Consider the following 24,843-nt stretch of genomic DNA (forward strand, 5'->3'; position numbering starts at 1 on the left):
TTAGCAAAATCGCAATTATTTTTACTTTGTTGCAGTGCATTTAAGGAATCTCAATTTGGGATTTCTTAAATGCAATCGCAATTTAAGGAATCTCAATTTAGAGATTCCTTAAATTGCGATTTTTGCATTTGGGATGATGCATCCCAAATGCAAAAATACCGGTCGCAAAGGGGCAGATTCCGAGAATCTGCCCCTCTGCGACCAGATTTTCCTTTCATGCATCTGGGCCTTAATCTCCTGAAGGGACTTTCTCTCCCCAGGAAACGCTTCAACCGGGGTCAAAAAGTACGAAATCCTCAACTGCAGGCATTTTTCAGTTCATCATATTATCTACACCAGTGGATGCAACTTCATCTCATGCCTTGACAAATCACCAGCCATCCAACGCAACAAGTAGACAGGACTAATCAGGCCACATTAGCCATCTCCTCCATGCCTCTCTCGCCCAGAGTAAGAAATTAAAGCCAGGGAAACAGTGTTCAATTTGTAAAACAAATAAGTGCCAGGGCTCTCATCGGGAGGCAGCTGCACCAGCCCATTTCTCCTGTTAGCGTCGCCTAAAACAGCCAACTACTAACCACGAAAGTGGGGCAAGGATGTTGTGTAATGGCCAGAACTGCTGGCTTTGGAGCTGGGGAACCAGGTTCGAGTCTCGGTGTCAGGTCAACATCCTGTGACTCTGAGCAAATCACTTAATCTCCCTGCGTCTAACAAAAATGAATATGTCCTTAACCGGTGCTCATGAAAAGAGCTGGTGTTGATGATTAAGTGCCCGTGCTGAGCACTGGAAACCACCGACTCTAATTAGGCACTGTAGTGAAATTTACAAACAGTTGTTTTAAAAACGTTCTAGTGAATGAAGTACAAGTGAATTTGAGTTTTTTGTTAGACACTTCACCCCAGCACAGATTTCAGGACCATGTGAAAAAAAAACTTCAACCACACCCTCCAGAGGTGGCACATGCCCAGGTACAAATAAAGGTGTGTTCTGTGAATGCCAAAGGTTTTTCATCATAGTACACACAGGAGTCCACCACACCATAAGAAGTGAGATTCAACTACCATTTAAGCATGAATCTGTAAATCCTTCCGCAAGATGAACCATACGGATACAGATTTTGCATTTATCGCCAATGTCTGCAAGCAAGCAATAAATAAATTGGCTTTCACCAGAAGCGCAAAATCCCTTGGCTTCCACATTAACATTAGCTTTGTCCTCTAGACTCACATTGCCACACTCCACATAAAATGAAGGCCACCTGGAGGGGAAGCCATTACTATCAGAAGCTGGCTTCACCCCATCCTTCAAGACTATGGTTCTATCCCATCCTCAAGGAGGTAATGCACTGTTGAGGGGTCCTCCTGGGGCCCAGTTGACTCCAATGAAATATGTTCTGAATGCCTTCATACACATGATAGGAGATATTTTGATCTTGGTTGTCAGGTATGTTGTTGAATGTGATGTGTGGGAGCTGTGTAAGTGTCACGGTAGGTCTATCTATAAGTAGGGGAACGGAAGACAAAAAGCCTTCTTCAACAAGACAAGAAGTGAAACTGACCTTTCCAAACTAACCTCTATTGCAAGATAACTTCCCTACTGCTCAACCCAGAGGAGCCCAAGTGCCTAAACCCACAACTACCGGAACCCATTTCCTCTTCATTGCTCTACCTAACCCCACCTATTTTAAAAATGTCCCTCTCCCATGGCCTACAAGGAACTAATGGCGGTTGGCCTCTACAGGGAGGAGGAGTGGGGACACATGCAAAATATTATTAAAAAGATAAAATAAAACGTACCTACCGCAAGTTCCTCGCTTGGGACATCTTCTTCATCCAGGAACTGGAACTGGATGCTGGGGCTCCTTTGCCCAATCCTGGCGCTGCTCACATGCAGCCTGTGAGCAGCGACCTGATTGGATGGAGCTCCCTCACTTGGAGCTCCACAGCGCACTGGACTCCTGCACTTACTCTCAACCCAGCTGTCTTAAGACAGCTGGGTGGAGAGGTTTAAAGTGCACTTGTTGCTGGACATCGCAAGACGGCAGGCCAAAAAGACATGCGCACTTTAAACAGTGCAATACCAGCCCACCCTCCTCCCTGCTGCTGTCAGTCAGCAGCAACCCCGCCCCCGTCCTGACACTCAGCTCGGGACAGGGTAAAAATTACCATTTTATTTTTCATCTGGGGGGGGGCATTTAAGTGGGGGCGATGCTTGTCCACTCCATCAGAAGAGCTGCCCCTGCTAGGAAACTTTCTCCCTCTCTACTACAGTTTTCCTTCTTCCTCTCTCTGGACATCTCACGCTTATGTCTCCGATGCAATAGTTGTCTTTCTCTTGCGGAGCACTGCTTTGTTCTTTATACGTGGGATTGCACTATATAAGTTCCTTACTGTGAATATTTAGCGAACAGCGCTCTTTACTGTTTCAATTTTATACCAAAATGTTTTTTTCCCCAGTTAGGAACTCTTGGATAATGAGAGCTTCGGATTCCACGCTGCATCCTATGAACACACTCTGCAGCGGGGTGCCTGAATGGCGCAGCTGGGAACATAATCATTTCACGGTGGCTTTTGCATTAATTATATATTCCATTATCAGTGACGTTGCACCAGTTAATCATGCTAACATTGCTGCAGGCAGTCATTGAAAAACGCATTACAATATATATCTCACAAAGCAGATTGAAGTGGTAATCAAAAACAGCAAACACTTTCACTGCAAACAAACAGCAATTTAATATATATATATAGGCACTATTAAACAGTAAACAACTTTTGTAATGTACTATAGCAAAGAACTCAAAGTTTTCTATCACCACCCACAGTAATTCTTCCTTGCCTTCTTTAGTCACCTTGTGTGACTGGCAAGTGCTTTGTGCATCCGCTGAGACGGAACAAAGAAGTTTTAGAACACACATATTCAAGGAAGAAGCATGGATGCTCAAGCGCATAGAAGACCAATTCCAGAAAGGACCAGATGTGCTAATATTCAAATTGCAATTCAGAAATTGCAACAAAAAAAAACGAATCACAATTGCAGGACCGAAAAACTTAAAGTAGAAGCAATATCCGACCTAAATACAATTCCTTAGCTGGCCGCAATCGCAGTTTACCAATTCCTAAATCGCGATTCGGCATCAATTTGCGACTCTTGTTTTGGTAATAGCAGTTAGATAATTGCACTTTTGTGCTGCAAACAAAGTTTGCCCATTGGCAAAGCAGCAAAAGCAGTATTTCCAACTCTGTGGGCCTGACATTTTCACAACTACATTTTCTACTGGGAGTCATTTATTTTAGAGTCAAACAATTGACTTTTTTACATATTTTTACAGATAGTCTATCTTGTCTTGTCTATATTTATTTTTATATAGGGGGAAAATTAAATAAATAATTAATTTTTCCTCGTTGTTGACTGTCAACCCCCCCCCCCCCAAACAACCCCCCACCCCCAACATGCCCATTGCTCTTACCTGCACTGGCCACGGCTGGGAAAAATATAGAAAATATGGGGGCATATTAGCAAGGGCATGCGATAAATATTGCAAATCGCGCTTAAATCATTTTTTTTATCGCCGTCTATCGCTGAATCCTATCGCGGAGATAGAGTGTAATTACCAACGTCTATCTCCATTGCGATAAAAAATCCAGCGCTAGCGGCAAAATCCACCAAAAACACAAGTAAAACAGTGATAAAGCTTTTATCGCTAAAGTAAAGCTTGCTAATAGGCAGGGGAGGATTCAGCCTTAGAATCCACCTCCCATTGAGGATAATGGCTATGTCAGGATTTTAGCAGGTGTAAAACGTCCTGCGATAACCCCGAATAGCGCAACTTTTTTCATCGCTAACTGGAGCCGGGGCCTCATTGCTAATAGGCGTTAGGTCTGTTAGCGGCTGTTTCCGTGGCCTTTTGGTCGGGAATGCCTATTTTGCATGTCATTAGCGATGAATATCGCTGACATGCAAAGCGACCCCCAAAACAGTCGCTTACGCCAGAAAACTGTCGCTAACAGCTGTTAGCGACAGCATGCTGATAGGGCGATTAAAATATCCCCGCTTTAGCGGCAAAAAGTGCAGCTAAAGCGGCGAAGATGCCCTTGCTAATATGCCCCATGGTTTCTTCTAGACGATTCTCACTACAGTTAGTCATGTGTGCTAGGGCAATGACCAAATGTCAGTAGAGGTAGGGGAGTTAAAAAAAAGAAGAAAACAATCTTATTGAATTTTAAATAATGGCAGCATTACAGCTGTTTAAGCGGTTCTGCAATGCAAATGATTTTTGGGCATTAAAACAGGAGTAAACATTTGCTGGATAAATAAATGTGGAAATACACCCATTGAAGCTTATTATACACTAAACACAAATAAATATGGATACAGATAAAATTTGCAGGAAATAAATATTGATAAATACAAACTGAAATGCCCAAAAATGAATACCATAAACCTAGAGCCCTACTTATAAAGTATTCTTATTCTGTGGTAAGCTTGCTTGTTGGGATGACTAGAGGGAGACAGATTGCAATAAGACTCTAGAAGGCCAGGTTACACAGGGCAGATCTGGAGACACACCGTCTGAAAGGGCTTGTGATGGAGGAAATTTTGCCTTTATTGCTGATACTTAGGAAATGGTTTGGTGTGCTCACAACAGGTGCAAACCCAACACAAACTGTTGAAATCAAGTCAATGACAGATAGGAAATACAAACTGGAGTTGCAGGAGATGTAAATGTAAAATGTAAATGTATTTGAGCTTGTAAAGCGCATTGCTACCCGTCCGTAGGTTTCCTGGCGCTGTATAACTCTGGGGAACCCGTCCTGGCTTTCCCTGTGGCATGGTCCCTGCTGGGAGTCCCCAAGGTGGAGCCAGGCATCCCCGGAGTTGATGGGGCCGTTGTAGAGATTAGGCAAGCTAATGCCCAGAGTTGCCAAGTGGAACCCCTGATTAGAGTAAGCACCGAAGCGAGAATTATCGAGTCCGCTGACCCAAGTCCACGACACTGCCGCGTCGGGAATTGAACCCTGGTCCCGGGACGACTTCTGCTGCCTCTAACCAGTGAGCCACACTACTCCACACAAAGATGATGCCTTATGCAAATTGACGGTGATATAAATCTGTGAGGTTGGTGATATATGTGCAAGCGCCTCATCCCATTAGTGAATATGGGGAAACGGCCTGAACAATGCAGGCAGAGCCACGCATGGCGTACCAACTCAAGCGCAACCATGCTTGCCTTAACCTCGAATATGTCTTAACCACGCATATGCGCGGTTAAGGCAATGCGCAATCTAGATACTGAGATGGCGGGCCTAAGAACTGGAAGGATCAGGAGAGGATGCGGTGAGGTAAGTGGGATTGTGTTTTGGGGGATAGTTTTTGAGATTTGAGGATAGTTTTTAGGGCTGAGAGTTAGGGTAGGGGGTGGGGTTGTTTTTAGGGCTGAGTGTCAGGGTTGCCTTTAGGGCTCATGGGGGTTGGGGTAGTTTTTAGGTCTTAGGAAGGGTCAGGGTAGTTTTCGGGGCTCGGTTGGGCAGGGTAGTTTTTAGGGCTCAGAATGGGGTTAGGGTAGTTTTTAGGGCTTGAGGATTTGGGTAGTTTTAGGACTTAGGGGGTCATGGTAGTTTTAGGTAACCCTGGGCGGAGTTTGTGGAATTGCACCACGCGGAACTCCACTAAGTGCAAAAAAAACACTGCTGCACTACGTGGAGCTCCGCGGGTGGCTGAGTATGATAAAAAAAATGCTGTTTGCAGTGATTGCACAGTGCCGGATGCTTGTCCTCACTGTGCCATCATTGCGAAAGGCACCATGCACAGTGCAAGTGGTCCCTGCTTTCCTTTTCTGCCGCTCAGGCAGATTTTTACTCGAGCGTCAGCTTTCTTAACGCGAACAAGCAGTTTCTCATTCGTGAGCATACGGGACCACGCGCAATGAAAATCTTGACCTCCAACTCCGCATTGAGAAATCTCGCCGGGATGTTAATTTTTCACGCTTGCGCTCGGCAACTTGATGTTGACGATCGCGAACGAGAAAAATCTCGCCGGGAGGTTGATTTTCCTCGCTCTCGGTCGCCAACTTGACATTGACATATGCAAGCGAGGAAAAAAAAATCCGCTTCTCAGCGTGAAGCAGAGTTTTTCGGAACTCAGCGAGTGCAGAAAACTCTGCTAACTCTGCGAGCGGAGCGGAGTTCACCGCCCAGGGTTAGTTTTGGGGCTCAGGAGGGGGGGGCAGGGCCCGTGTTTTTGGGGCTCAGGGGGTCGAGTTCGTTTTTTGGGCTCAAAGTGGGGTTGGGTAGTTTTTAGGGCTTCGGGGTCAGGGTAGTTGTTAGGGCTTGGGGGAGTCGGGTTAGTTTTGAGGGCTCAGGGGGTGGAGTAGTTTTTAGGGCTCGGGAGGGGTCAGGTTAGTTGGAAGGGCTCAGGATGGGATCAGGGTACTTTTTAGAACTCGGGGGGCCGGGGTCGTTGTTAGGGCTAAGGGCTGGTGGCATAGGGTGTGATCTTTACAACACATCCTTATACCAGTCATGCCTCTGCCACAAAATTGTCTGGTCAAGGAATGTGTTGTTCAGACACATTTGTGGTTTAGGCAGCATAGTAGAGGCATGCGTGGTTTAGCCACCAGGAGAAGAAAGTCTGGCAGTTACTTATTGATCAGGAGAATATAAATATATTTCTGCCATGGTGACAAACAGGAAACTAATGACAGTGGGGTTGATTTAGAGGAGTCAACCAGTGGCGTAGCAAGACCTTTTACTGCCGCGGCGGCTCCTTATTGTGCCACCCGCGGCCGCATGTAAGAGCGGGGTTGGTTGCCGGCCGTCCTCAAAACACATGCCTCCTCCCCCTTGTTACGCCACTGGAGTCAACACCATTAGACTGAGATGTAGAGTTTTATTTGATCTTGGGTATTTAAGGAATAGAAATCTAAGTCTCAAGTTTACATAACAGACATTAACTTCAGTTACATTATATTACAGATAAAAGAATATAAATAGATAAAAGAATAGAAAGAGTAAACACTGTTCTGATGAAGAGAGATTATTGTGGTCACGAAAGCACCGAGAAAAAATGTCATGTGAACTTCTGGACTATAAAATATTCCAATTTACAGTGGTAGGAAAAATAACAATTATCATGATGAAATCTCAGTTTTGAGGTGAAATCTAATGGTATTCATTTATAAAGGCATTGAGGATTAATAACTAATGTTTGTTAAATACATGATTTGGAATGTAAATTCAGCTGCGCCTTGGCCATTTTAAAATACAGCTGATCTCCTCTCCCGTACTGAAAACATTTTCGATCTATGCATGAACTCTGCCTGCATCAGTAGCCATCTGTTTCTCTCGCAGCTTAGAAAGAGACATCACTGTTGCCAGCAGGTGGATCTCCTGGAACAGGACCAGATCCAATTTCAGGCTCTGGGGGAATTTGACTAACACCGTGCATAATTCTGTCCCCCAGGCCATTGGCATTCCAAGACAGGAGTTACATTTGTTCTGCTTTTGGGATTCATCCATTAGCCTTCATCAGATAAATCAACAGCAAGAACACCTCACTAAAACAAGACTCCCTTGCATCCAATATTTTCCTGAAATTCAACTCTCCACATTTCTACATAGCAGGCAAAGAATGACCTCCTTGCCCAAATACAAGAAAGTCCTATTGCCTCAACTTTTGAAAAAAATCTGAAAACCCTAGTTAAATTCTTTGATGCCACTTCCCAACCACATAACAAGTATCCCCTCAGTCCCACAGAAGTTGCTAATGGAAGAGAAGGGTTCCTGCGAAAGCCCTTCCCGAAACCTCTCTTCCTGGGACAAAAATATTTCCCCGCACGAGAAGCTAAATACCAGGTGTCCCACATTGAATCTTGAGAGGCACGTGCAACTCCCTGTGCTCCTCACGGCATATCTCACGCTTAACATGGGTCAGCCTCATAAGATTAGAGATACTATAATTACAAAAAATCACCCTCAGGAGTACTTACAGCTGAAAAGGTAGTATTTTCACATAAAACTTCAATGTTCCTCCCTTTAAGGGTGCGTTGACAGGGGGGACCAATCTGATCTACCGCCGTCCCTTGGAGTGGGATTTTCCACCCTCAATCCCACTAGGTCTTGATATCCATCTAAATAAAGCTCCTCCATCCTCCGGGGAAGAAAGCCGTTGGGGCATTTGGTGTGGACGCAGACTGGTTCTCATACTTCTGCCTTTTATTTAACACATAAAAGTGTTTATCTGAGGTCCTTTGTCTGACTTATTCCTTTTCTCATTGGCTCTCTAGCCATCCGACCAGTCCCACACACTCTCAGGTTTCATGAAGTCCCACGCTTCAGCCTCAATAAGTTCTCCGCGTATGGCCGGGGACATGTACTTTAAGCCTTGTTCATAATGACTGCACTGAAACTCTTCGTTTGTTTCTGGATCTCCTGTGTATTATCTAAACCTCTTCATTTGTTTCTGGATCTCCTGTGTATTATCTAAACAGCATACCACTTTTGTGTTCTCATACTTTGCCAGGCACACCCTTTTCACAGCCTGCAGATTCTATAGGTGAGGAATCCTGTGATGATTGCTCTTGGTGCAGCCGATGAAGAGGGAGGAGAAAATTGGAGCTGTGTGTGCTGAATCAACTGACCAGAAATGCACACTTTCTTTCATATTCAGTGCTTTTAAAAAATATTTATTTATTTATTTGCAATTTTACAGGAAAACAAAAAGTACAATTCAAAATCCCCCCTCCCGCCAATCTGACTATTATCACATCCCTGTTGCATCAAGCACACGACCTCCAATTCTCAGGTAAATACACTGCCATTTAGCCAACAACCCACAGGAGGGCAGGGGACGTTGATAAAGTAATTGACAATACATACAGTCAACAGGAATGATAGTCCCGTACACTCAAAGAAAGTGGGGAGAAGGCCCGCCGTTTGATGTTAAGAATAGGTCGTTGCCTCTCCTCACAGGGAGGATGCCCTCCGCCACTAGTACATAGCGTAGCCCTATGTCTCGTCAGCTGGGCCATTGGGCCCTTTATTGGCCGGATAGGTCTGGTAGAGCCCCCAAAAGTTCTTAGGTCTGCATGTGGGGGGCTGTAGTTCACTGTAATTTTCCGATTGTGTGCAGCAGTACATCATATCATGTGCCCATCGCTTTGGTGTGGGTACCGGACCTCTCATCCAGCAGCATGCAACTACCCTCCGAGCTACTAGGAGGCCCATATTCAGTGCTTTTTGTGACAAACCTCCAAGAACTTATTCACTCTCGAACTCCCCTGGATCCCTATAAAAGCAGATGTAGTTCCACTGCAAATATCTTCCATTTGCAGGGAAAGCAAATGTGGATCATGTTAGCTTTTACATACTTTCAGCTTTGTGGTTCTCCCAGACATTCTATGTACCCTCTCCTACTTTGCCTCTACTATGGCTCAGATTTTCCAGAAATTTGCTGTCAGCAAAATCACCATCTCAACGTTCACTATGTCTATATTTTGTGTTGTAGGGCCACTCACACATCCTTCATGGCAGCCAGCGCGCCGTAGAGGGACAGTTCAAGATCTTGCCTTGCTGGGGGATCTATTTTGTGAGAGTGGTGCAGCTTCTTGTGCAACGTCATTCTTGTAAGCTTTCATGAATGCACACTTATTCTGTTTTGTTCTGTTTCGCTTTGTACAGTGCTCTCACACTCAAAGACATCTTGCTGCTGGACTGCAAAGTGGGTAATAAAGAAAACCAGCATTAAATGGGTTCAGTTCGGTCTTTAATGTTTAGCGAAACTTCAGTCAATTAGACTTATGATGGATCGCGGAGGGACGAGATTTCACTACCTGGGTAGAATAACAGACAACTTTCTAGGGATTAAGGATGTTGCACTTTGCGAACCTTATCTCGACATCATTCAGAACCCATTTGATTGGGCGCTATATTTTAATTTTAGGGTTGGCATATTGCCAACCTGTGAATTTACCGCCCGCTGGAAAATCCCTTACCAGACTTCGCCATACTGCCCATTTTGCATGACTTAAACAGAATCAACGGCACACATCTTGTTTGCCTGTCCACTGTACTGATCACCAAGGAACTGTTGGTTAAAATCATTATGCAGAGAATTGGGCACTAGACAACATTCTCTGGCATTACGTATTTTTAAAACTGACACTCGTGCATTGTATGTATGCGGTTTATCAAAGTTTCTAAGATGGGCTTGGTCCATTAGAACTAAAAGGCTAAAAGAAATTGTTTAACATATTACTTTTATACTTGATGTCATTAGTTCTCTAACTATCATCCCTAGCTAGCGTTGTTGATCAAATGTGTGTATCATTTTGAAAATGTATGAACTATGTCTTAAACGCCAATGTGGTTGTTAAATTAATTATGTCATGGTGTTTTATTAGAATTGTAATTATATTTATGCTTTTAAGATATGTTTTTATCGAAATAATGCCTTTCATTCATTCATTCATCATCACTACCTGGTACCCACCATCCAGAGGTCCCCTCTTCTTTTTCGGAGCCAGCATGAAATCTTGATCATGGTATCTTAGGGTGATGCAAACTGGAATGTGCAAACATTGGCATTGTCCTACTGGTTGACATGGTTTTATCAGAGATCTGAAGAGAACCCTTTGCTTAATGGGGAGATATATAGAGAAGCGAGTGAGGGACTGACGTGATCACATTTTGTCAGGCCAGTTTATTTCCTTGCTATCATCTTTCTCCGCTATCCTTGATAAAACAGACATTGGTTCTACTATTCTGCACTCCCCAGTTTTCTTTTGGATCTGTTTATTGAATTTTCATTTGTTAGGAGGTACATAACCTTGACATAAGAATTGTACAGAACAAGAATACATTTACAATAATCAGGTAATTTGAAACAATTTTATGAACAAAAATCAGCCAAGTGTCCATGAACATGTCATGCAGTGTATGAAATCCAATACAATAAAGCCAAATCATATCAAACAATACAATATATTACTCTGGTGAATTAGCAAACTTATAGGCCTTCTACTGTGAACAATTATGTTCTACTTATATTTTACCCAATGACTACAGCCGACCCAGCCATTTCCTCAGGAGTATTGATCAAACAACTTTATAGATAACATTGAAACAATGAACAATAATCCTATAAAAGAAAGGACAAAAGGAAAATAGGAAAGGAAAGGAGGGCAGGAGCGGCTCAGTAAGACGGTAGACATTCTACGTCCACCATAAAAGCACTAGTGTGACAAATCCAGGCATTTCTGCTTGAATCACGGACTGTAGCACAATGGTCCAGTACTCTGTAATCATGACAAATATCTCTCAGAGTTCCTTTAACCGGACATATTATAGCCTTATAGCCCGCCGTAGAGGGCTTTACCGGCTATTAAAGGCCCTCTCCAGCGTTAAAGGCCCCGAGCCGAAGGCGAGGGCCTTTAACAAGGGAGAGGGACTTTAATAGCGGTATAGCCCATCTAAGAAGGGCTATAAGGCTATTAGAACATTCTGTCACTAGAGGACAGAATGTTCTAAGAAATAAAACAAAGCCTTTTGGGAGCGTGTGGGGATTGGAATCCCCTCAGGTTCCCTGAAGCCTTTGTTCACAGCCAGAGCTGTGAACAAAGAAACATTGGAATGTTGGAGCTCCAGGCTTATACCAGCCATTATAAGCCCAGAGCACTCCATTGTTTTCAATGGAGCTCCCAACATTCCAATGTTCTAATACAGTGTATATGCATTCCATGTTTAAGAAATTGAGGAAATGTCTAAGGGGTCCTCCGGAGTTATGGCCACTTGGAGTGCCGTCAAAATTGTGTTCCAGGAAGTCCAGATAGGATATTTGGCAAGCCCCAGTGTACCCTCCCTGGTTACAGAATGTACAGCTGATCCCAATGTTATGTTAAGCGACTGCACCTCTCTACATGCCTGTCCTATTCCTCTTTTGTTTCTCCACTAATGTTTCTGTCCTTTCCTCCGTACCCCTCTTTCACTCTCAAAGTACAAGCAGGAGGGGCTAGCTATATATATTCACCATTGTACAAACGACTACTATCATTTTGGGCAAACCCTGCAACAGTGGTTGTGATTGTATTCAGTATATAAAAATAATAAAAAAATAAAAAAGAGAGACACCCTCAGCTTTGGCTCAATTTAATATGGATTGTGTCCCGGCTTTAAGTGGCGGGGGATCCTCAGCTTTCCAACGCCTCATGACGAGCTGCTTAGGCGCCCCCAGCCCCAATTTGAGGAAACGAGAAGATGCTCCATGTTTTTTGTCCCTGGGAAGTATTCCCGTAATACAAGCCTTCCATGTATGTGGTAGCGCCCTGTCAGGGCATGTATCTAGGAGCCTAGTAACACCCTGCAATAATCTCGCAGCCGGGGACACGCCCAAAGCATATGCAGGAGATCGGCATCCATTCATTTGCAGCGTGGACAACATGCATCTGTTCTGTCAAAATACCTGTTAATTTTATTTGGGGTTAAATACGCCCTGTGAATTACATAAAATTTAATTATTTTGAACCTTGCATTTCTAGGGATATTTTTAGGGCTCACCAACAGCGTGTCCCATTCCTTAGGTGTAAAAGGCCTGGACAGGTCTGCCTCCCATTTATTGCGAAGTGGTGTTAAATCAGCCAAGCTATGTTCACGAATTGACACCACAAAACATTTTGTAAGGTGCCGCCCCGTGCCTATCACGTGTATGTACTGCATCAGGAGATGCGTCAGGATCTCTTGCGACATTTTACCCCCGCGTTGCCAGCCATGCTGCGTGATTCAAGAACTGTCCAGGTTGTATTCCCTCTTCATTAATGAAGGAGAGAAAGGGTTGTGGTACACCTTCTTCACATAGATCTCCTTAATGTGCTGATGCCCACGTCCTGCCAATTCATGAGATCAACTGTGCGAACCCTACTCCCAACTCGGCATTCCCAATAACGGGAGCGTTGGTGCATAGGGTGTGACATGTTTCGTAAGACGTAGAGCTCTACAAAAGCATTTCTGAGCTACTTGCACCAGTAAGGGAAGAGAGGTGTGGGGTCTGGATGAAAAAGAAAGAGAAGCTTCTCCAGTGTTGTACAGAGAAGTACACTCCGCCGTATCTGTGAGATATAATTCTGCTGCCCATTGTATCTGGGACGCCAGATAATAGTGATCTAAGTTAGGTAGGGCCAATGCTCCTCGCGCGATCGGCATGTACAACTTAACTAATGCCACTCTACAACGCATATTACTCCATATAAGATCTCACATCATTCCCTCTGATGGTCGAAAGAATGATGCCGGTAGACACAACGGGAGGTTAGCAAAATAATACAACAATCTGGGCAATATCACCATTTTGATCCGTGCAACCCTACCTGCAACAGTGAGGTTAAGTGTTTTCCAAAAGTCCAGCTGAGAGCGCCGGGCAGCAATTGCTCTGGATAGATTCCCATCCAGAAGGTCCTGGTCTGTATGATATATCTGGATACCCAAATAACGGAACACAACTGGCTGCCAAGCCACCAGCCCTCCATCCACCACCAAGTGAGGAGTGTCAGCATGAGGAGTGAAGGGAAACAGGCATGATTTTCCCCAATTCACGCCCAGTCCTGACACCGAAGCAAACTGACTGAGTATGTCTGATATGACCAGGGGAATCGCCTGCAGGTTTCTAATATAAAGCAGAATATCATCTGCATAAAGTGATACAGCATGTGTTTCCCCTCCTAGTGGTATGCCCCAATGTTCCGCTGATCTGCGCAGTGCCATAGTCAGGGTTCCGTGACCGGGGTAAAAGATCAAGGGGGAAAGGGGACACCCCTGTCAGGTCCCTCTTCCTATCCAGATGGTCCCAGAGAATAAGGTTTTAAGATGGACCCGCATAGAGGGAGCACCGTACAATAATTCAACGAGACTGAGAAAATATGGCCCAAACCCAAAACATGTAAGGCCACTCCACCATGTTGAAGGCCTTTTCCAAGTCTAGAACCATACAGCCCACTGCAGGCCATGTCGCTGCTGCACCCTAAATAGCCTACGGATGTTCAGTGTGCTGTTACGGGCCGGGACAAAACCATTTTGGTCAGGATGAACGGGATGTGGAGTAAGGAGAACCAGATGACTTGCTAGAATGCCTGTTCGAACCTATTAGTCCCTGATCAGCAATGCCAACAGGCAGTGAGCGCTTGTGTGTGTGGTCTCTCTGCTTGGTTTTGGGAGTGTTAACAACGTTGCTTCCGTCAGGGAGGTCCGAAGGGGAGCGCCTTCTAAGGCTTCGGTATACACCTTCAAGAGGAGAAGACCCAATAAGTCGACAAAGGCTTTATAAAATTCGTGTGGGAAGCCGTCTGGTCCAGGGACCTTTCCAGATGGCAGGGTTCGCATTGTACCCTTCACCTCTTCCAGCGTGATTGGTGTCTCCAACTCCCTACATTGTTCAGCGGTGAGAGTGGGAAATGGAAGGCTATCCAGAAAAGAGCATATTTCTGTCTCGGAGGCATCTAAGGCCAACGTGTATAACTTTGTAAAGTGTACGGTCAGTATACTATGAATTTAGTGTTGTGTGTATTTAAGGCTGTCTTCCGGCGATCGAAGCGCAGTGATGGGCCCCTGGCTTTGTCCTGTTTAATCAGCCAAGCCAATAAAGGTCCAGACCTGTCAGTTTTAGCATGCACTGACGCTCAATGCGCCGTAAAATTCTGGCACTGTTGACGTTACATGCCTCTAAAAGCCGATCTGAACATGATATGCCCACCACAACCTGGGATTCTAATGCCAATAACTGCTTTTCCATTTCCAGTAGGTTCAAGTGTATCTGCTTCCTGAGGCCACCGACCAATCCCAGACACTTTCCCTGTATTGTTGTTTTGTGCCATCCCACTCAATCATCTTGGATGAGGCAGACCCCGCGTTAAGAGTAGAATAATCATCAATGGCTTCCCCTATGGATTCCCGAAAGAGGGGGTCTTCTAACATCGCCGGTTGCAACCTCCATGTGGGAATAACAGTCGTGCCACCCTCCCATGCCAGCGTAATGTAATGCGGGTTGTGGTCAGAGTGCGTACGGCCCCAATAGTCCAAACCTTTCATGTAAGTGAGTAGAGGGGGTGAACACAGGAACCTGTCCAGGCGTACATGCAATATATGTGGTGAATAAAATGAATATATTCTCCCTACAGGATTCCGATTCCTTCAAACATCCACCAGGTCCCACCCCCTTACCTAGGTACCTAGCACTGTTGAGTTAGCTGAAGCAGACTTACACCTCAGGGGGAAAAGGATCTGTCCAGACTTGTGTCTAAGACACAATTAAAATCACCACCAATCAACAACAGGATATCACACCACTTTGCCAGTGCTAAAGAGAGCATACCAAGAAAAAGCCCTTGCTCTACGTTAGGGGCGTACACATTGCCCAGTAGTACACATCACCCATCCAAACGGCCCTTCAAAAGAACATATCTACCGTCCTTGTCGACAAGGACCGCCTCTGCTGGGAATGGCATGCCTAGTCAGATCCAGATTAAGAAGACCCCCGCGCAAAGAGAGAGTAGTCAGTGGCATATACCTTCCCCCTCCATTTCTTTTGCAGCTGGGCCACTTCGACTTTGTTTAGATGTGGGATGGTGTACGGAGACCTCTCACACTCCAAGTAAGTATAGGGTGGTTAGTCATGACAATGATTTGAGTGAACTAGTGGTTCAGTCTGGCCCATGTGCATAACTGCATATGAGAATTGGCAAAACGTAGCCACTCTGACCAGCTCTCCCTTAAGGAAACCTAATATTCCAACCAAACAAATTATATGAAGAGAACCCCCTCCCATCCAACAATCATGAAACATTATTAGAGCGGTCCCTATGAGAATAGAGGTACTAAACCTTGACGGAAAACAACGCTCCATCAGTATGAGTTAATTGGTTACATGTGGAAAGAAAGGTATAAGGGGTGCAAGGCCACACTAAGTCTCCCATCCTAAGATCCCCAATTGTCTCCGATCCAAGCATCTAGCTATACATTTCCGCGAGTGCGGCCCACCAACAGTTCCTGTAACTCAATGTGCCTATACAATCATACAATCCCCACCCTACAGTAGGCAGTATAATATTGAAGAGCAGCAACGTCATTAGGAGACAGTACTACATCCAGCCATCAAAGTCAGTGTCGGAGTCTCAGCTGCTATACAATACCAAACAAAGTCTGCGGTGTCACATCTGCAATGACACCACATTCGATAGAACCGCCGCTGATGTGTCCTCATCTTCTGATGTGTGGACCGAAGTCTCTTTCTTACTATGAGTTTCAATGGCCTCTGCCATTCTCTCAGCCACTGGGGCCGCTGCTAGCTGTTCCTGTCTGACCAGGTCCAAATCGGGCACCCTTGACAGGACCCAGTGCTGCTGTCTGGATCCCCGCCGACGTTCTAGCACGCAATCTGCTTCCGTCTTCTTGCCACCGGGAACCCCCGTAGGTCTAGGCCCCGCAAACTGTCCTGTTACCGCTGGCCATTCCCATGCATCCTGGGGTGTATCAAGGAACCTCGACTTTCCCTCAGAGACCACGCGAAGCCTTGCAGGATAAAATAGCGAGTAAATAATGTCTAGCTGCTGAGCTTCTGTTTGACATGGAAAAAGGATCCTCTTTGGCTCTGTACCTTTAGTGTGTAATCCGGGAAAAAGAGGACCTTCACATTCGCAAAGGTAATCTCTGGCATTTTCCTGGTCTTCCGCAGAATCATATCACGGTCTTTGAAATGTAAAAACTTGAATTTAAGGGGGCGTGCCCCGCTGCCGACGCCGGTCGGCGGCCCAGGATACGAAGCGCTCTCTCTATAGAGAAGAAGAAAGAGAACGCGGTGGGGGGCAGTATCTCCTTAAGCATCCTGGCCTTTCGCTCTATCCCGCAGCCCAATCAGACGAACGTTGTTCCTTCTGGAATGGCCCTCTGCATCCTCGACTCGTTCCTCCAGCTGCCGTATCCTGGCCTCATGCTTATTTTGTTGCTTCTCCAAGAACTCCGCAGAAGGTTTCAGTTCTGTGACATCCTGCTCAACAATGGCAACTCTGTCTGTCAGCTTCCGAAGATCTGCATGGAGCAACGTGAGGTCTAGCGCAACTTTGTCAATTTTAGATTCCACTGATTTTCTAGAGCACTCTATAGCAGGCAAAATGGCATCCAGCCGGTCCTTTGGAGGGTCCTGTTGTGTCCAGCAAGATTCTCCAGTATATTACAGCTATCTCAAGCCTCCAATGGGACAGGGACATGTAACGGGTGTGGTCCCACAAGTCCCCCCAGTGACGTTTCTGTGGGAGCAGCTCCCCTCATCCCCAAACAAATCGAGCAGCCACCACAAATTGTGCCCATCATACTGCTGTCTTTACTGCTGTCTTATGACCGTAGTCTGGCATCCTGCCGCTGTGATCCTGTGTTTATTATCCCCGTACCCAAAAATCAGCGGTTGCCCACTCATAAGACTCGTGTCTAGGGCTGGCTCCGGCTGCTTTAATTCTTCCCTCTTCTGATAATGCCCATGAACGGGGGTCCCACACCTATTGACTATAGCCGAAGCTCCCAGTGTTGATCTTCCTGCCCGCAATATGGAGGTGTGCTGCTGCCAGGTCTACCACTACTATCAGCAACTGGCTTCTCCCATCGCTTCTCTGGCTGATGACTTGCCACCCCCGCTGTGATCAAATTACGCCTCAGTTCTCTGCTGACGACCAGCACAGCTCTGCTAGTGTCCTAAGCGAGCAGATGGCACTGATGCCACGTCTTCCATGCTATGCCTCATCCAGAGCAGGCCCTCCTTCACCTGCACGACTGCCGGGGCCCCAGCTGATCCCACCTGGGATGGCATTACGCTCCTCAGCCCGCTGCCCAGTCTGTCGCAGGAGAAAAAGATGAGCTCCTTTACCTTCAAGCTCATATGTGGCAGCCGATGTGCAATACTGATACCCCACAGGTCCAGGACCACGTCCGGCCAAGATCCAGTGCTCCTCTGCTCCTCTGCCGCCCTGCAGCCAGCAATCACAGACCTCGCTCCAATTTGAACATTTTCACCAGTCACAGAGGATGCAAGAGCCCCTGTTACTGCAGGGTGGAAGCGTTTAAATCTACCATTTAATTAGTTACGTTTTAAGTCTTCCAAAGGGAGGGCAGGGCAAGTAGAAGCTAGGTGAATGCTTAGAATGGCACAAAAAGGAGCAACAACATGTCTCTTTGCCTAGAGGGGGAAAACAACTTGTACAGGCTGAGGCAGGAGATACAGTTTTCTTTTAGTAAATGCTATGTGGCAATAATCCAGATTTAAAAATTGCACCAAAGGCTCCTCATCCTAAACCCCGTACAGTGGCAAGTTCAGCAATGGCAGCTCGCCCAAGTCAAGAGCGAGCTGCGGCTGCAATCAAAACGAGCCCAGGCCATGCCCAACCGGTCAGCACAGCTCCGCCAGTGTCCACAGTAATAAAGCTAAGCGGGTCACAGCTTCTCCCGCTTGTCACTACGCCTAGAGCAGGCAGCTCCTCTTGAGGTTCCGTGATTTCGAACCAGACTCCATTTTGTTTGAGTTGTTCAAGACGCATTTTTGTGTTGCCCTCACGTAGGCCGTGGAGGTAACCGAACGAACAAAGTTGCATGGGCCTCATTGTTCATGTATGCATTAACAGGCCCTTTTCTGACTTGTGAGTGAATTGCAGAGAAACTGACCTCTTCACCTGAAACTGACCTCGCACAACCAATTTCCCTTAAGTTTGATTCTTGTCTAAAATTGCCAATCAATGTTCTGGATATCGTTAACTTTTAGTTTCCTTGCACATATCTTATCCTAATCAGCATCTGAATTGTTTCTTTCCTTACGACTTTTCATTACATGGGTAGTGCTTTCAATTATGGGTTTGTCCGGCTTGTGGAAATTGAATTTGGGACAGTCCTAATAATTAACTTTTGGGTTGGGTTACTGTAAATTGGGTTTTTGTTAATGTGATACTCAGTTAGAAAATGTGTCCTATTGGTCAGAATCTTGCGCAGTGGGTGAACATTTATAATGAGAATATGGTGTATAAAAAGGGATGTCTGGCTCTATGAAAATTGAGCAGTTTCCTGAGTTGTACACCGTGTTGTATTGCTTGGTTTACTGTTACTAGCTGCAGCTAATAAATTTGATCTCTGACGCCACCTAGAAGTATTCCGTGTCTCTGTTTGCCAAGACAGGAGAACCCGAAGACTTTGCGTGTCCCTGGCGCCGCTGGGTTCTAAAACCCGGTTCTTCACTCTGCCGGCTCCGCAGTTGAGCCAAGGGCAGGCCCATGCACAGTCCATTCCCGGGACCTCGTCCAGTCTCTCCGAAGGCGGCGCCAATCGCTCCAACCACCACCGGTCGACGCTGCCGCCTCAATGTGTAGTTCAGTCTGCTTCAGGGGGGCAGGCGATGGGCTCCTCCACCCCCTCACTTGTGCATGGCAGCGATTGCCAAGCACAGCGACTCCACAGAGGCATGCCCAGTCTAAGCCCAGCACCAATTGCTGGCTCCTGCACGACAGCAACCCCAGCGATATCTCCAGAATCACCGCTCCCCAGCTGACCAAAGGCTCACACTACACTCCGCTAAGGGTCTCCGGTGTGGATGCGTGGTAAGTGCAAAGAATATAGCGTATAACAGGGATTTAATGGCTTAGCGGTCTAAGGACGTGACCACCATGCTGTCCGTGCTGGCCAACCCCCCTGCACTCCCCTGTTGATAGATTGATTGATTTTTTTCTGGTACTCCTGAACCATGCACCAATGACAACCCCACTGGCTAAAGTTTGTAATCAAGCAAGGTCAAAAGCATGCCCTTGCGCTACAATCAGTTCCTTTCAATAATCTCTTAAATACCTCAATTCATTTCGAGTTCAAATTACTCTTCATCAGTAGGCTGACGTTTCATATAATCGAAACCCATAGAACCAATGCTGATTAGTTCTTCCTGAAAACATCCATTTGGTAGAAACTAGGGGTGGCAGGTGGGACTCAAGTTTCTGTTGTTGAAGGTGAGCAAGTTTTTACTCAGGGCCTGTCCTTTAGCCTGTATCCGATTCAGGGTCAGGAAGGCTGATGACAGCTAGGTACAGAGATCTAACACTTCATTGTGCCTTTGTTTTAGATTCTCCTGTTAGAAGCCAGCATCATTGCTACCTGTTGTGCCAGAGGAACAGCCAGAAGAGGATATGAAAAAGGAAACCACCCTAAACTGGTTCTGAAACCTCAGGCAGTGGAACCACATCCATGTCTGGAAAATGCATGATCCAAACCATAATGCTGTGTTCCAGGTCCAAGTTCTTCATAACCAAGAAAAGAAGTACTCTGAAGAGTGCTTGAAGTACTGCTGCGCGACCAGGACTGGTGCCTGCATGACACCCAGTCTCACAAAGTTGAGAGATATCACCTAAAGTTTGCACTTTTTGCTGGAGTAGCTGAGGCTCTGCCTAAAGTCTAGATGCCTGCTTGCTGAGACAGGGAAGGAAATGCCTGGTCCTGTGGGAGAAGGGAATGCCCAGGAGTGGCAGCACATTGGGTTTCTGGTGTGGGAGAGAGAGAATGAGAGATTGCAAGAGAGTGAAACCTGAAATAACCGGTGTGCCGAAGGAGCCCTCCAGTGACTCTGAATAGTCCTGGTTGTGAACTGATTCAAGACTTCGACAAGAATCAAGTATGAACCATGATCTGCAGTCCAGGTGGCGGAGAAACCGCTGCTTCCAACATCAGAGGCAGAGCAGTATATCAATGCCAAAGTGGGCATCCTGACTGTTCCTGAGGCTGAAAACAAGAACTGCCATAGGAGTCACCCTTATGAGAAAAGCAAAGTTGTCAAGTTCTGCATGTGGCTACACTCATGTTCCCGATAGCTGAGGAAATGCCGCAGGAGCACCACCTTAGACTACAACCTCAACATCTAGGTAACAATGGGACTTGAGAACTGTAAGAGAATGAGAGATAGTGAAACAGATCAAGGTCTGCATAGTGAACTTAATACTTTTGAGTGAGTAACTAACACAATTTGAGCTGTTCGATGCATCTTCACTTTGGAGTGATTTGACAAAACTGTCCCTGTGCCTAATGAGTGCCTTGTCCTACATTATACACAAGGGATTATAGATTCTAAGTAACTCCGGCAGGAGGGGGAGAATACCTAACTGTATAACGCCTCAAGGAACCTCACAAACATGATTACAGCACAGCGTGACTGATTTCTATACGAGACCGGAGTGTATCATTATACATAAACCTTTATTGCTGCCCCAACATGCAGCCCTTTAAAGAAAATACACACATCATAAACAAAAACTATTCCACTCTGGAATACTGGTACAGCATATATAACCATTGCAAAAACCATCTTCCTCTTTTATCACCTGCTCCCTCACACAGATAAGTACTTTGCTTTGTTACTGATGTATATCTTTTAAATATTTTGCTTAATTATAGTTACTGTTAAATATTTAGTAGGGTGGGGTGAAGAATTTTCCCCCGACAGTGGAGTTCGCGGAGTTTTGCCCACTCCGTGCTCTGTGTGGAGTTCCGCAAAGTGACACGGAGTGCAGTTTGTTCTCTCAAGAAAATAAAATCACGCTCTAGATCTCCACCTGGCGAGATTTCTCAGTGCGGGTGGTCGCGGCAGATCGCCAGCACTCGTGTTGAGAAATCTGCCATTTGCATAAGCAGCAGCATCCTCTGGCGCAACGCGTATCGCCGTTCATGCTGATTTTAAAGAACAGGACAAACTCCGGGCGCTAAAAATCAGTGCGAGCAGCGCGACTTAACAGACTCCGCCGCTGGTGGAACTCCATGGAGCGCAGCAGAGTTTTTCTGGCACTTCGCGGAGTTCGGTGGAGTAAAACTCAGGCGTAATATTTAGACCATGTGATTTCTTTGGAGCTATTCCAATTTATGGAATAAATTCTTAGCCTTGTTTTTCTGGGATTTACTCAAATTTACATTTCTGTATTTCGTTATATCTGCTGCATTTGTTTTGTGTTTAGTAAAAAATTGGTGCAGCAGTGTTCACAGCACTTTCTTGTTAGCGCACTGGTGTATGTGCAGTTTCTCATACAGGCGGTGCCGGTGCATCTTTTGAGAAACTGCTATTACTATGGAAAGTAGACTGGTTTAACCAGCCGCCATCTTAGTTTGGGCCACTATTCCCAGGCTTGTTTCAATGACTATAGTGGTTTCAAAAGGCAAACGCTAGGTACAGTAGCTTTGCCTCTGCTTTTAGCCACACGATCAGTTGTTACTCACCGGCCCCAAATGCTCCTTTACTCTTTGAGTACCCAAAAAAACAGAGTTTACTATTGTTTTAGATTTATAGGATTCACTTTGGGGGTCAGTATTTAATGTGATAGATTTTAGTATTATATTATAGATTTTAGCGTTACATGTAGTAGGAATATAGTTGATACCTTTTTAGAGTTTAAACTTTTTATTGTTACTGACGTAGTATTCATAATTTTAGTTTTAAGTTTAGTACGTCTAATAAGTATTCTATTATTTAGGCAGCATGGCTGAGGAGAGAGATTTGCTTCAGTTGGAGGTAAGTTAGGAGATGTTTAGGAAATATTTATAGGAGGGTCTGAAGACCTCTATCAAGGAGGCGGTCGAGGCCGCTACGCCTAAGAGGAAGAGGAGTGCTCCTTCCGAGGACTTCTCTGTCTCTGACAAAGACAGACCCACAAACCCAATAAAAGGTCCTAAGGTAAAAAAGACATCTGAACAGACCCAAGAACACCAGGTCAGGACAAAGAGGGATGAAATCCTGTACTCCATGTGCAGTGGTCTTAGCACTACAAAAGACTGGGGTAGCCAAAGCGCTACAAGGACAGTGGTGCCCGCTGCAGCACAAGAGAAAGTGGTGTTAGTAATGGCACAATAGACAACCAAGACTCACTTATTGGATGTCACTAATGATGTTAAGAGGTTTGATAAATTTGTGTTTGATGCTGAGGAGGGCCCAGATGCCTTTGGCTGTCTATACGATGATTTACAAGGCACTTTGTTCACTAAGCCAATTAAGGACCCTGTAGAGAAAGAGCTGTTCGGCCCAGACACCATAAACCACCCACACAGTTCTGAATGTTGGCCACTTACTCTTGAGAAGCAACATCAAAATCTAATGTGATCCGAATGTCCCAGACCAGTAATAGATGGCAAGGTATGTCCGATACCACTCCTAGACCCGAAATTATTAACAATCATATTTAAATATCTTAAGGACCCAAGGAAGGGTCGAAAACAGTGCCTGAAACAGTGTCGGGACTGCCTGATGAATGTCTTGGGCACTTTGGCTCGAATACTGGACATGGCCAAAGAGGCACATATCAATATCTCTGAAGTGGACTTGTACCTCCTTGTAGGTTGGAGCCAAAGAGCGCATTGCATGTTGGGTAATGCCAATACAGGCATGATAGCCGAAAGAAAGAAGGCCATTCTTATGAGGAAGAGCCCAAAACTTGCTGAGTTGGCTAATAGAGAAGCAGAAAGCAACCTTGGGGAGCCTTCTCTTCTGACATAATTTTATTAAATATTGAGCAAATACTTGTCCACCTTCACGACCTTAAGCAAATCGCAATATAATTTGAGACGTGTATTTTGTTTATATCTGTTTTGGAAGGGCCGACAGGAGGTGGCTGGCTGTCAGCTGAGGAGTTAGGAGGTCCCACTATTACTCCAAAAGCAAATACACTCAAGTTTCCAGGAGTTATGGCGGAGGCTTCCAGATCTCATCAGGTTTCTACCTGCAGAGGGGAACATCACGAACTAGAGGAGGAAGGGTGAGATCTCAAGGCTCTGCATTGAAGGTAGGTTGAGCGGCTTGTGCTAGTTCTTTCCTAATAAAGGTTGCCAGAAGGCTGCAACATTTTGTTCACAGATGGAGAGAGGTGATGAATGAACCCTGGGTCTTAGAAACTGTATCAGGTTTCCGCATCGATTTCTGGAAAATCTCTATTCAGACTTCTCAACCCCGAGAGATTGTCTTCAACAAAGAGAGAATGGAATTGGTGGATGTGGGGGTTTCTCAAATGTTGCAGAAGGGTGCAATGATAAAAGTGGTAGACTCAAACAATAGGTTTGTGAGCCCGATTTTCCTACTAAAATAGAAGGACAAGGCGTGGCGCCCAGCTATAAATCTTAGAGACCTAAACAAATACCTGGTCTACCGTAACTTCAAGATGGAAGGAATCAATCTTTTAAGGGATACCCCGAAGGAGAATAATTGGTTAGTAAAGCTGGATTTAAAGGATATGTATTTCACAATCCCTATAGAATAGAATTTGCAGAAATACCTCTGGTTTAAATGGTGGGGTGTTGTATACCAGTTTTGTTGCCTTCCCTTTGGGCTTTCCTATGCTCCGTGGTGTTTTACCAAGGTGTCACAAGGTCGAGGGTACAGGGGTAGAGAAACAAAGGAATACAGATTGGTGGGAAGCCCAAAATGATTCTACACCTTATTTCCATACTCAGCAGGACGAATGGCGCATGTCCCACGACGAAGAAGAGAACCACAGAGACTTATTTTATGGTCCCTTTAACTGGGAGTCCTCAGCGAATGTCGGCCACGCCCCCAGACAGGTAGTAACACTCGCCCTTCCAATTAAAGAGGACGAGCCCAGGAAGGAGGTATGCCTGTATTCCGATGCACGGAAGCAAGAGAGAGAACGCCACGAGGACGGGACGCCTAGAAGAGAAGGAGAGGAGCGGACGCCATTGAGCCTGGAGGGCGCCCAGAACGAGGAGGCAGTGAAGGAGCCGAAGGAGGACAAGCAACGTGTGACATTCCGCCACGCTCCAGGAGGAGCGTGGCTATACCAGGTATGGAAAAAGTTCCTC

The sequence above is a fragment of the Lissotriton helveticus genome, chromosome 4_1, assembly GCF_964261635.1.
Source record: "Lissotriton helveticus chromosome 4_1, aLisHel1.1, whole genome shotgun sequence".
NCBI lineage: Eukaryota > Metazoa > Chordata > Amphibia > Caudata > Salamandridae > Lissotriton > Lissotriton helveticus.